This window comes from Suncus etruscus, chromosome 4 (genome assembly GCF_024139225.1).
Source record: "Suncus etruscus isolate mSunEtr1 chromosome 4, mSunEtr1.pri.cur, whole genome shotgun sequence".
NCBI lineage: Eukaryota > Metazoa > Chordata > Mammalia > Eulipotyphla > Soricidae > Suncus > Suncus etruscus.
In genome coordinates, this window is record NC_064851.1 from 158,283,119 (window position 1) to 158,294,235 (window position 11,117).

Below are 11,117 nucleotides of genomic sequence, written 5' to 3' on the forward strand. Positions count from 1 at the left end.
ATCTCTCTCGTTTTCTCCCTTCTAGACACTGCAATATTGTTACTTAAGGGGTATTATAAATATCACTTTCTCTCCTTTCAACACCCAAATCTTGACCAGAGGGATTATTTCCAACTATCATTGTCATAATGGTCCCTTCTTCGTCCTAACTTCACTTCCCTACTACTTGTGGCAAGTTTTCTACCATTAACTAATCCTCCTGGTCCTTGTCTCAATTGTCTTTGAATATTAATGCATACTATCTTTTTTATATATCCCACAAATGTGTGTGATCATTCTATGTATATCCTTCTCCCTCTCGCTCATTTCACTCAGCAAAATACTCTCTGTATCAATCCATGTGTAAGCAAATTTCATGATATCATTTTTTCCTAATAGATACATGGTATTCCATTATGTACCAAAGTTTCTTTACCTACTCAACTGTTCTAAACACTTGGACTGTTAAATGTCATTCTATATCAGTCCCTTTCCTTTACTGACTTCACAAAGTCACAAATTTCATTGTGAAAGGAATGATTTTATCTTTTCTTGTAGCTGCATAGTATTTATCTTTGTATACATATTGCAACTTCTTGATCCATTTATCTGTAATTGGACATTTGAATTGTTTCCATATCCTTGCTATTATACTGAGTGCTACCATGAATATAAGGTGTGCATGTATTTTTTTAAATTACTGTTTTTGTTTAAAATTACTGTTTAGGTGTACTGTTTACAAGAAGTGGTCATATGGAAGTTCTATTCTGACTTTTTCGAGAAATCTATATACTACTTTCCATAGAGATAGGACCAGCAGACTGCACCAACAGTGATTAAGGGTTCCCTTTGTTGTTTTTTGTTTTGGGGCCACGCCTGGATGTTCTTAGGGATAACTCCTGGCTCTGTACTTAGCGATCACTCATGGCAGTACTTGGAGGACCATATGTGGTTCTAAAAATCAAATACAAGTTAGCTGTTTGCAAGAAAATATCCTATCCACTCTACTATCTGTCCTAACTCAACAAAGGTTCCTGACAACACTGGTTATTTGGGTCTTTTTGGCTATACACCATAATCACTGGTATGAAATAATAAAATTTCTGTTTTTTTTTTAGTTAAATCTATACATAACAAGGTCATTTAAAATGCTTTAAGTAGTTTGGTAGAAGTCTATCTCTCCCCTCCAACTTTTCCTCTGGATTTTTTTTTTTGAGTTTTCTAATGCTTTTAATGACATTCATATTGTTCATAAAGTTGATTCACTAATTCACTAATCCACGTTTGGTTGTGCTTTTTTTTTTATATATATAATTTTTATTTTGATCATAGTGGCTTACATATTGTTGACAATAATATTCTAGGTACATATTTACATAAAATCAGGGGGGATTCCCATCCCTAAATTGTCCTCCCTACACCTCCGTTTTTGACCTACCTCCCATTTCCTCTTCCCTCCCCCCCAGGGTGGCTAGAATATGTGATCCCCTCTGTATTTGACCTACTACTTAGTAGTCTTGCATCAGTTTGGTCTTGGTGCCTCCCTTATTTCCCCCTCTAAGTGGGGGCAGGGCTAGCAGTTCAAGTTGGGTGGTTTTGCCTGAAAAAGAGAAAATGAGTAAATTGGGGTAAGAGTCTAATACCCCCAAAATGGGCAGAATCCTTCTAGAGGTTCTCCTCATCGATTTGGGAAATGAAGGAGAAAAAGAAGGTGAAACACCCCATCAGTACCAAAAGAAGTGTCAAATATCCAGTGAGGACTCCAGTTACATCGATAAGCACCACAAAAAACTGATTAAAAAAATACAAACAAAAACAAACAAATATATAAACCAAAAAAACTCGCTGTGGTCTTGAAATAAGAAACATGGTGTAGCACATAACGAAAGAAAAGAAAGGAAGAGAAAAAAAAACAGCAAAAAAAGAATAATTGGGGACAACAATTTCAATAATCACATCCAAACCGAGAAATCGACCAAAATAGGTAGGTAAATAAAAATGATAATAACAATAATAAATGAAGGTAATATATATATATATATGTATATAAAAAATATCCAAGGTTTTGTGCTTTTTGCATTTTTGTTTTTTCCCTCTGCCCTGGCACAGTAAATATTGGGGTCATTCGACACGGAATTCACTTGCCCTATGAGATATGGGGATTCTCCATCCTTGGAGTATACTGTCATGGGATCAGTTCTAGTCTTTGCTCAGGATCTTTACTCTCCCGGTGGTGTTTTTTTTTGTTTGTTTGTTTTGTTTTGTTTTGTTTTTTTTTTTTGTGTGTGGAAGACTTCTGCTTTGTCCAGGGTGATACATTCAGAGCTCTGTGTTGAGTGGTCTCAGTATCTGTACAGATCCTGAGGTGGGCCTTATGGTGAAGTCAGTCTTTGTGAATCTAGAGGTTCTGTTACCTCAGTGCCATTTGAATCCATCTTCTGTGGTTGGTGATCTTGGTCTTTGTACTGAACCTAGGATGGCATCTAGGTTAGTGTCTTTCTTTGTGCTTCCGGAAGCCCCTTTCCGTTACAGTTGTCTCTGCCGGACCTTTGGAACTGGGGATCATGCTTGTTGTGCCGGTCTTAGTTCAAAGCCTAGACTAGGGCTTTTTAATTGGTCCCAAGATGTTTACAGTCTGGTCGTGGTTCTAGCAGCCAGTCCTCTGTAAATCACGATCTTGGCTTTTGGACCTACCAAAGGGTGCCATGTCTTCTGGTTTTTGTCTTGTCGTTAGCTGGTAAGGTAGGCTAAACTGCTCTAAGGTCAAGATGTTCACGTTTTCTTCATTGTTGGGATATCATGTTAGCGCTGGCCCTTGTTGTAGACCCTGCGGTATTGAGGCCATCCCAGATGGAGTTTGTTTCTTGCAGCTGTTGTGAAGAGCTGTGCCATTTCTATGCCTGGGCACCAGGGTTCAAGGCTGGATGAATGGAATCTGATCACCTGAGGTCTAAGTTGATTCCACATGACATATTTTCAAGGTAGGAGATATCCCTGTATTGTAAACAACTATGAGTTCCTATCTCTAGTAGGTAAGAGCTCTTGTTTTTTTTTTTTTTTTTTTGTAAGATTTCCCCTTTATTTAATGTGCCTTTGCAGGGGGAAGTGGTGCTCCATTATATTGTTGGTGTATTTGGGGTGGACAGAGTGGATAACAGAAATAGGTCTCATACCCAAAAACGATTAAAAAAAAAAAAAGTGCATGTGCCCACAAATGTATATGTAGGGCAAACATTAAAAAAAAAAAAAAAGGAAATATAATGAGTTAGTGAAGTTTTTAAAGGACCAAAGTGGTGCAAAAGACTACTCTACAATTGGGGGAGAACAGGTACAGAGGTGGTATATTACAGTTCTTATGCCTATGTTGGAAGTACTGTTTTTCCCCTTGTCTTTTGGATTTTTCTTGTGGTGTGTGGGTTCCCAGGCATCTTCCAATTACACCCCCTGACCTTCTTCAGATTGGTAAAAATTTGCGGCAGGGAGGTCTTGGAAGAGTTCTTGCATTGGGGATACTATTGGACCTAAGTCCGGTTTCAAGAAACAGTCCATATTATGGGGAGTTGGTAGGGAGGGTCTCGCAGCATGAGTCCACAGGGGAGTTGGCTGTCTTTTCTTGCAGGAGATGAGGTGTGGGTTCGGCTGGGTGTCCCCTCCCCTGGGTGCTGGGTACTGGTTCGTTGGGTAGGAGGTCGATCTTGATGCCTAAAAGATTAAGGACTGAGGGTGGAGAGTTTTATTATGGTGGGAGATCTGGATGGGATTGAGGGGTGAAGGGATAGTTGGATTTCCGGGGGGGGGGGGAGAAAGGGGAAGGTATATGGGAGGGGTATGAAGGTAGAGAAAAGAGAAAATACCGTAGAAAGAAAGGGGGAAGAGAAAGGGAAAAAAGTAAAGAGAAGAATAGAAGAGAAAAAGAAAAAAAGAAAAGAAGAAAAAAAATAACGTAGTGAGAAGAAAGGAGAGAATAACAAGGGAATGTTGGTTTGGCTGAATGTGTTCGATGGCTAGAGCCTGTAGTTTAGGTCTGTATGTCGCAGGTACTGCTATGGTTGTCTGACTGGTCACGTGGTTCAATTCCTAAAAGAAGGTTTAACCTATAAATAAAGTGTATGTTAAAGAGTTTTCTCGTGGCCATCTCGTAGTGCAAGCAAGGTACGGTATCTCGTGTGGTATCCCGAGTTGCCATCTTAGTTTGTCCACCCTTTGTATCTAAGGGCGCCTGTGGGCAGAAAAGCAGAGAGGTTATTTAAAGTATAGTAAGGTAAAGGGATTAAAACGTAGTGTTATGGTATGTTGCCATCGCATTCCGTGGTTTCCCGTGGTGTTCTATACTTGTGTTCCTGTTAACGATCTCTAAGGGATTATTGTGGACCTTTGTTGTAGGAGTCTGATTACATACCTCTCTATGTTGCTGTTTTCTTTGTGGTATAATGTGCAGTCAAGAGTTTGCGTTATTCCTTCTTCATGTATTTTGGACACTGCTCCCATGTATATGTTGACTATTACATTGTTTAGAGTTTCTACCCTGTTAAACCCTGTTATATGATTGTTAGGTATTAGTTATGTATAAAATATATGTTCTAGGTGTTTCAGAATAGTGCTACCATTCTGTGTTTATCTTTTGTCTTCTGACTTACTTCGTTTAACATAACATGATCTAGGTCCATCCACGTTGCTTCAAAGTCTGTGATTGTATCATTTCTAACTGCCATGTAATATTCCATTGTGTATATGTACCACATCTTAATGATCCATTCATCAGTTGTTGGACATCTAGGTTGGTTCCAAGATTTGGCTATTATACTGAGTGCTGCGATAAATAGTGGGGTGCATACGTATTTTGGAATGAATGTCCTTCCATCTTGTGGGTATATGCCTAGGAGAGCAATTGCGGGGTCAAATGGCAGCTCGATTCTGAGTTCTTTGAGCACTCTCCAGACTTTCCTCCATAGGTGTTGGACTAGGGGGCATTCCCACCAGCAGTGGATGAGAGTTCCTTTCATACCGCATCCCCGCCAACAAAGGTTGTTTCCGTCATTTTTGATGTGAGCCATCCTCACTGGTGTAAGGTGGTATCTCATTGTTGTCTTGATTTGGATCTCCCTGATGATGAGTGAAGGTGAGCATGTTTTCATGTGTTTGTTGGCCATCCTTCTGTCTTCCTCAGTGAAGTGTCTATTCATTTCATCTCCCCATTTTTTTATAGCTTTGTTTGGTTTTGAGGGGCTCAGCTTTCTGAGTGCTTTGTATGTTCTAGATATCAGCCCTTTATCTGATATGTCGAGTGAAAAAATTTTTTCCCATTCTGTTGGCTGTCTTCTTGCGTTAAGTAGGGTTTCTTTTGCCATGCAGAAGCTTTTTAGTTTGATGTAGTCCCATTTGTTTATATTTGATGCTAACGTTCTTGCCATTGGTGCTCCATTCTCAAAGACCTTTTTGATATATAGGTCTTCGAGTGTTCTGCCTATTTTATTCTCGATAAACTTTATGGATTCGGGTCTGATTTCAAGGTCTTTGATCCATTTTGAGTTGATTTTTGTATAAGGAGTAAGGTATGGGTTGATTTTCACTTTCATACATGTGGTTTTCCAGTTGTACCAACACCATTTGTTGAATAGGCTTTCTTTGTTCCATTTCATATTCTTGCCTCTTTTATCAAATATTAGTTGGCTATATACCTGGGGGTTTATGTCTGGGAATTCTGTTCTGACCCACTGGTCTGAGGTCCAGTCTCTGTTCCAGTACCATGCTGTTTTGATTACTATGGCTTTATAATATAGTTTCAAGTTAGGTAAGGAGATGCCTCCCAGCTTCTTGTTTTTCAGTATTTGTTTGGCTATCCTGGATTTTTTGTGGTTCCAGATGAATTTTGTGAATGATTGTTCTAATTCTTTGAAGAATTGTGTCTGGATTTGGATAGGGATTGCATTAAATCTATATAGAAGTTTGGGTAGGATAGCCATTTTGATTATGTTAATTCTACCTATCCATGAGCATGGGATGTTCTTCCATTTCATTAGATCGCCTTCAATTTCTTTCTGAAGTATTTTGAAGTTTCCCTGGTATAGGTCTTTCACTTCTCTTGTAAGGTTGATTCCTAGATACTTGATATTTTTTGATACTATCTTAAATGGAATTGTATTTTTAATCTCTCTCTCCTCAGCTTCATTGTTTGTATATAGAAACGCTACTGTCTTTTGTGTATTGACCTTGTAACCAGCCACTTTGCTGTATTGGTTAATTGTTTCTAGGAGTTTTACTGTGGACTCTTTTGGGTTTTCGATGTATATCATCATATCATCGGCAAATAGAGATAGCTTGTGTTCCTCTTTCCCAATTTGAATTCCTTTGATTTCCTTCTCTTGTCGGATTGCTATTGCTAGGACTTCTAAGGTTATATTGAATAAGAGTGGAGAGAGTGAACAGCCTTGCCTAGTTCCTGATCTTAGTGGGAATGCTTCTAGTTTCTCACCATTGAGTATAATGTTGGCTGTAGGCTTTTCATATATAGCTGTAACTATCTTGAGGAAGGTTCCTTCTAATCCTATTTTGCTGAGTGTCTTTAACATGAAAGGATGTTGGATTTTGTCAAACGCCTTCTCTGCATCGATTGATATGATCATGTGGTTTTTGTCTTTCATGTTGTTGATGTGGTGTATAATGTTGATTGATTTGCGTATGTTGAACCAACCTTGCATTCCTGGAATGAATCCCACTTGATCGTGATGTATGATCTTCTTGATGAAGTGCTGGATTCGGTTTGCTAAGATTTTATTGAGTATCTTTGCATCTATGTTCATTAGTGAGATTGGTCTGTAGTTTTCTTTTTTGGTAGTGTCTTTGCCTTCTTTGGGAATGAGTGTGATATTAGCCTCATAAAAGGAGTTGGGGAGGATTCCTGTTTTTCCTATGGTTTGGAAGAGCCTATGGAAAAGTGGTAGTAACTCTTCTTGAAATGTTTGATAGAATTCACCTGTAAATCCATCTGGGCCTGGGCTTTTGTTCTTAGGGAGTTTTTTAATTATATCTTCAATTTCCTCTGAGGTGATTGGTCTATTTAGGATCTCTAGATCTTCCTTTTCCAGTCTTGGAAGAGGGTGTTTTTCCAAGAATCTATCGATTTCTACTGGGTTCTCTAGCCTAGTTCAGTATAGATGTTCATAATATGATCTCATGATATGTTGTATTTCTTGGGGTTCTGTTGCAATATCTCCCCTTTCATTTGTGATCCTACTGATTTGGGTGTTTTCTCTCTTTTTTTTTGGTGAGTTTTGCCAATGGTTTGTCTATCTTGTTTATTTTTTCGAAAAACCAACTCCTGGTCTCATTGATTTTTTGTATTGTTTTCTTAGTTTCTATGTTGTTTATTTCTGCTCTAGTTTTTATTATTTCTTGCCTTCTGGATGTGGTTGGATTTCTCTGTTGCTGTTGTTCCAATTCTTTGAGGTGATCTTTTAAACTGTTGGTTTTGTTATTTTCCTGTTTCTTGACATAGGCCTGTATTGCTATGAGTTTCCCCCTAATTACTGCTTTTGCTGTGTCCCATAAATTTTGACATGTTGTCTCTTCATTGTCATTTGTCTCAAGGAATCTTTTTATTTCTTCCTTGAGTTGTTCTTTGACCCAGCTGTTTTTGAGCAGCATGTTGTTTAATCTCCAGGTATTAGTTTTTCTCCATTGCTTCTTCTTGACATCGATTTTGAGCTCTGTTGCATAGTGATCTGAGAGGGTACTTCTAATGATCCTTACCATTGTGGTCTTATATAGGTTGGCTTTGTATCCTAAGACATGGTCTATTCTGGAGAAGGTTCCATGTGGGCTTGAGAAGAATGTGTATTCTGCTTTCTGGGGGTGGAGGGCTCTATATAAGTCTATTAGCCCTAAATCTTCTAATTTTTCATTCAGAGCTCTTATTTCTTTGCTAATTTTCTGTTTGGTGGATCTGTCCAGTGGTGATAGTGGAGTGTTGAGGTCCCCTGCTATTATCACATTTCCCTTCATGTGCTTCTCCAGGTTTGCCAGTAGTTGCCTCACATATTTTGCTGATTCTACATTAGGTGCATAGATATTGACCAGGGTTAGTGTTTCTTGATCTAATGTTCCCCTGATCAGTAAGCAGTGACCCTCTTTGTCTCTGACCACTTTCTTGAGGTTGAATGCAATTTGGTCTGATATGAGAATGGCTGTCCCTGCTCTTTTTTGTTTTCCATTGGCCTGAATAATTACTTTCCATCCTTTGATTCTTAGCCTATGCTTATCCTGTAGCTGTAGGTGTGTTTCTTGTAGACAGCAGAAGTCCGGTTTATTTTTCCTAATCCAGTTCTCTACTATGTGTCTTTTAATTGGAGAGTTTAGTCCATTAACATTTAGGGAGATTATTGAGAGAGAGGACTGTTGTGTAGTTGTGTTGTGTAGGGTGGCTTTTGTTACAATCGGGGGTTTGGATTGTGTAATTCGTCTCTGAGTAGGTCGTTTAGGATCGGCTTTGTTTGGACAAATAGCTCTAGTTCGGTCTTGTTTGAAAATGTTTTCAGCCTGTTCTCCCATATGAATGATAATTTTGCCGGATATTGGACTCTAGGTTGGAAGTTTCTTTTATTCAGTCGTTTAAATATGTCATTCCACTGTCTCCTTGCTTGGATTATTTCGATTGGGAGATCTGGTTTGCTTCTTATGTCCCTATCTTTGTACTTGAGGTTTTTTTCTCTCTTATTGCCTTAAGAAGTTCCTCTTTCTCTTTGTTTTTTGCCATTTGGATTACTATATGTCTTGGTGTAGGTTTATTAGGATCTATTTTACTAGGAACTCTCTTGATTTCCTGGATTTGCCCTGAAGTTTCATTCCAAAGGGTGGGGAAGTTCTCTGCTATTATCTCTCTGACTACTTGTTCTTCTCCTTTCCCTATTTCCTCCCCTTCTGGTATACCCACAATTCTTAGGTTGTTTCTTTTGTCCTTGTTCATTAGGTACTGGACTTTTCCTTCCAGTGCTTTGCCTTTTATTTCTTTGTTGGTTTCTTGGTCATTTTTTGTTTGCAGTTTTCCTTCAAGTTCTTCGATGTGTTTCTCCAACTCTGTGTTTCTGCTAGTAAGGCTTGTTACTTTGTCTGTTAATTCCTTCACTTCTTTTTGTATGGACTCTCTCATACTCTTTAACATTTCTTCTTTAATTTGGGTGATTTGTTCCTCCATAGATGTTTTATACTCGGTAGCTAAAGTTTCTCTCATTTCTTTAATTAGTTCTTGCGTTTCCTTCCTCATTGCTGCTTTTAGGTCGCTTTCCCACAGATCTGTGCGTTTCGGTGGGCTTGGAAACTTGTAAAGATTTGTCTCCGTATCTTCAGATCTTAGGGTTCTCTTTGATTTACCCATATTTCCTTGTGTTTATTGCTGTGCTTTAGAGTGCTGTTTCTTCCAATTTCAGCCTGTTTTGATCCCCTGTGGGGTGGGAATGGGTCCCCTCCCTGAGGGTGGATCTAGTGGTACTGTTGGGTGGGCTTGTTGCGGTTTGGCTCCTCTTGTGCTCTTTCTGTGGTCTGATTCGTTGCTTTGCCTTATTGTTGCCAGCTATTTCTGGGAGGCAGGAGATTCTCGACGGGGGGCGGGGCACTTTCACGTTGTCCGCGTGGCTGTGTGGAACTTCCCTACCTTCCCGTGGGCAAAGGAGCCCCAGCAGGAGCAGGGCAGCCGTTCGCGAGGTCGGAGTGGGTGGGCGGACCTTCCCTACCTTCCCGGAAACACAGGAACCCCAGCAGGAGCGAAGCAGCCGTTCGCGCGGTCGGGGTGTGCGGGCGGGGCTTCCTTACCTTCCCGGGGGCAAGGGGACCCCAGCCGGAGGAAGGGAGCCGTTCGCGCGGTCTGGGCGGGCAGGCGGAGCCTCCTTACCCTGCCGGGGGCTATGGGACCCCAGCCGGAGGAAGGGAGCCATTCGCGCGGTCTGGGCGGGCAGGCGGAGCCTCCTTACCCTGCCGGGGGCTATGGGACCCCAGCCAGAGGAAGGGAGCCGTTCGCGCGGTCTGGGCGGGCAGGCGGAGCCTTTTCCTCTGGATTTTGAGGTGGGATGAGATGCCAAAACCTCAAATCACAGGTTATTCTTATTCATTGCTGCGGGTCTCAAAAATAATCACAAAACATGCTAGTTTCCCAGTGGGCCAGAATATGTGGTTTGCTCTGTGGGATGAAGTGGTTTAGCCACAGATCATCCATGAGCTCTGCTTATAACAAAGATATGAGGCATAAAGCCAAGAATGAGAAATGGGTGTATCTCCTGGCTGTGCCTGGGGACCAAAAAACTGCAACCAATTCTCCAGCTGCAGCTCCTTCTTCCCCACTAGCCAGCACATCCATCTCACTGACCTCCAGGAGGAATGTGAGTATGTGGTTTTCAGAAAATGAAAGCGGATGGCTTTAAGGAAGCCAAGATCCCCCAAACGCCATCAATTGCTGTTGGTTTTCTGACCAGAAAGATTTATGGATAATATTATTTTATAAAAATTATGAAGCCTCTGAGCCAAAAATAAGCATCTGGACCCAAATTGAAGTATGAAAAGATTATTTCATCATTCAGGAATGTGTTCGCCTTCATGTTCCGCCCTAATAGCGTTGTGTGACTTTACACATACTAATTTTCTCAGTAAGAGGTTTAAGGTTGTCCTTAAAATAGAAGGCCCTACTTATGATGAAGTTACCCAGTTTATCCTACAGAAGGAGGATAATTGACTTATGGCTATTTAAAAACCTATGTTTATGTGTAGTGCCATTTCAAGAAAGTACTGATATATGTTGGCATTTTCCCATTATGCTTTGAGGTTTCAATGTCATTTTACTATCTGAAGCTACATTAACTACTAGATTAAGGGTAGTCATGAAACTGACTATCTGATTTTGTTTTGTTTTGTTTTGTTTTTGTTTTTGTTTTGCTATTTACTTTTGGGTTATACCTGGTGTGTTCAGGGCTTATAGTTCTGTGTGTAAATGACTCCTGATCATACTCAGAGAACTGTATGTGGTACTGAGGATTATATCAGGGTCAGATAAGCAAGTGCTTTATATTGTACAAATGCTTTACCCCATCCCTGAAACCAAAATCTTAAAAATTCTTTCCATACACTTATTTCACAGTAATCAACATGTTTTGAAT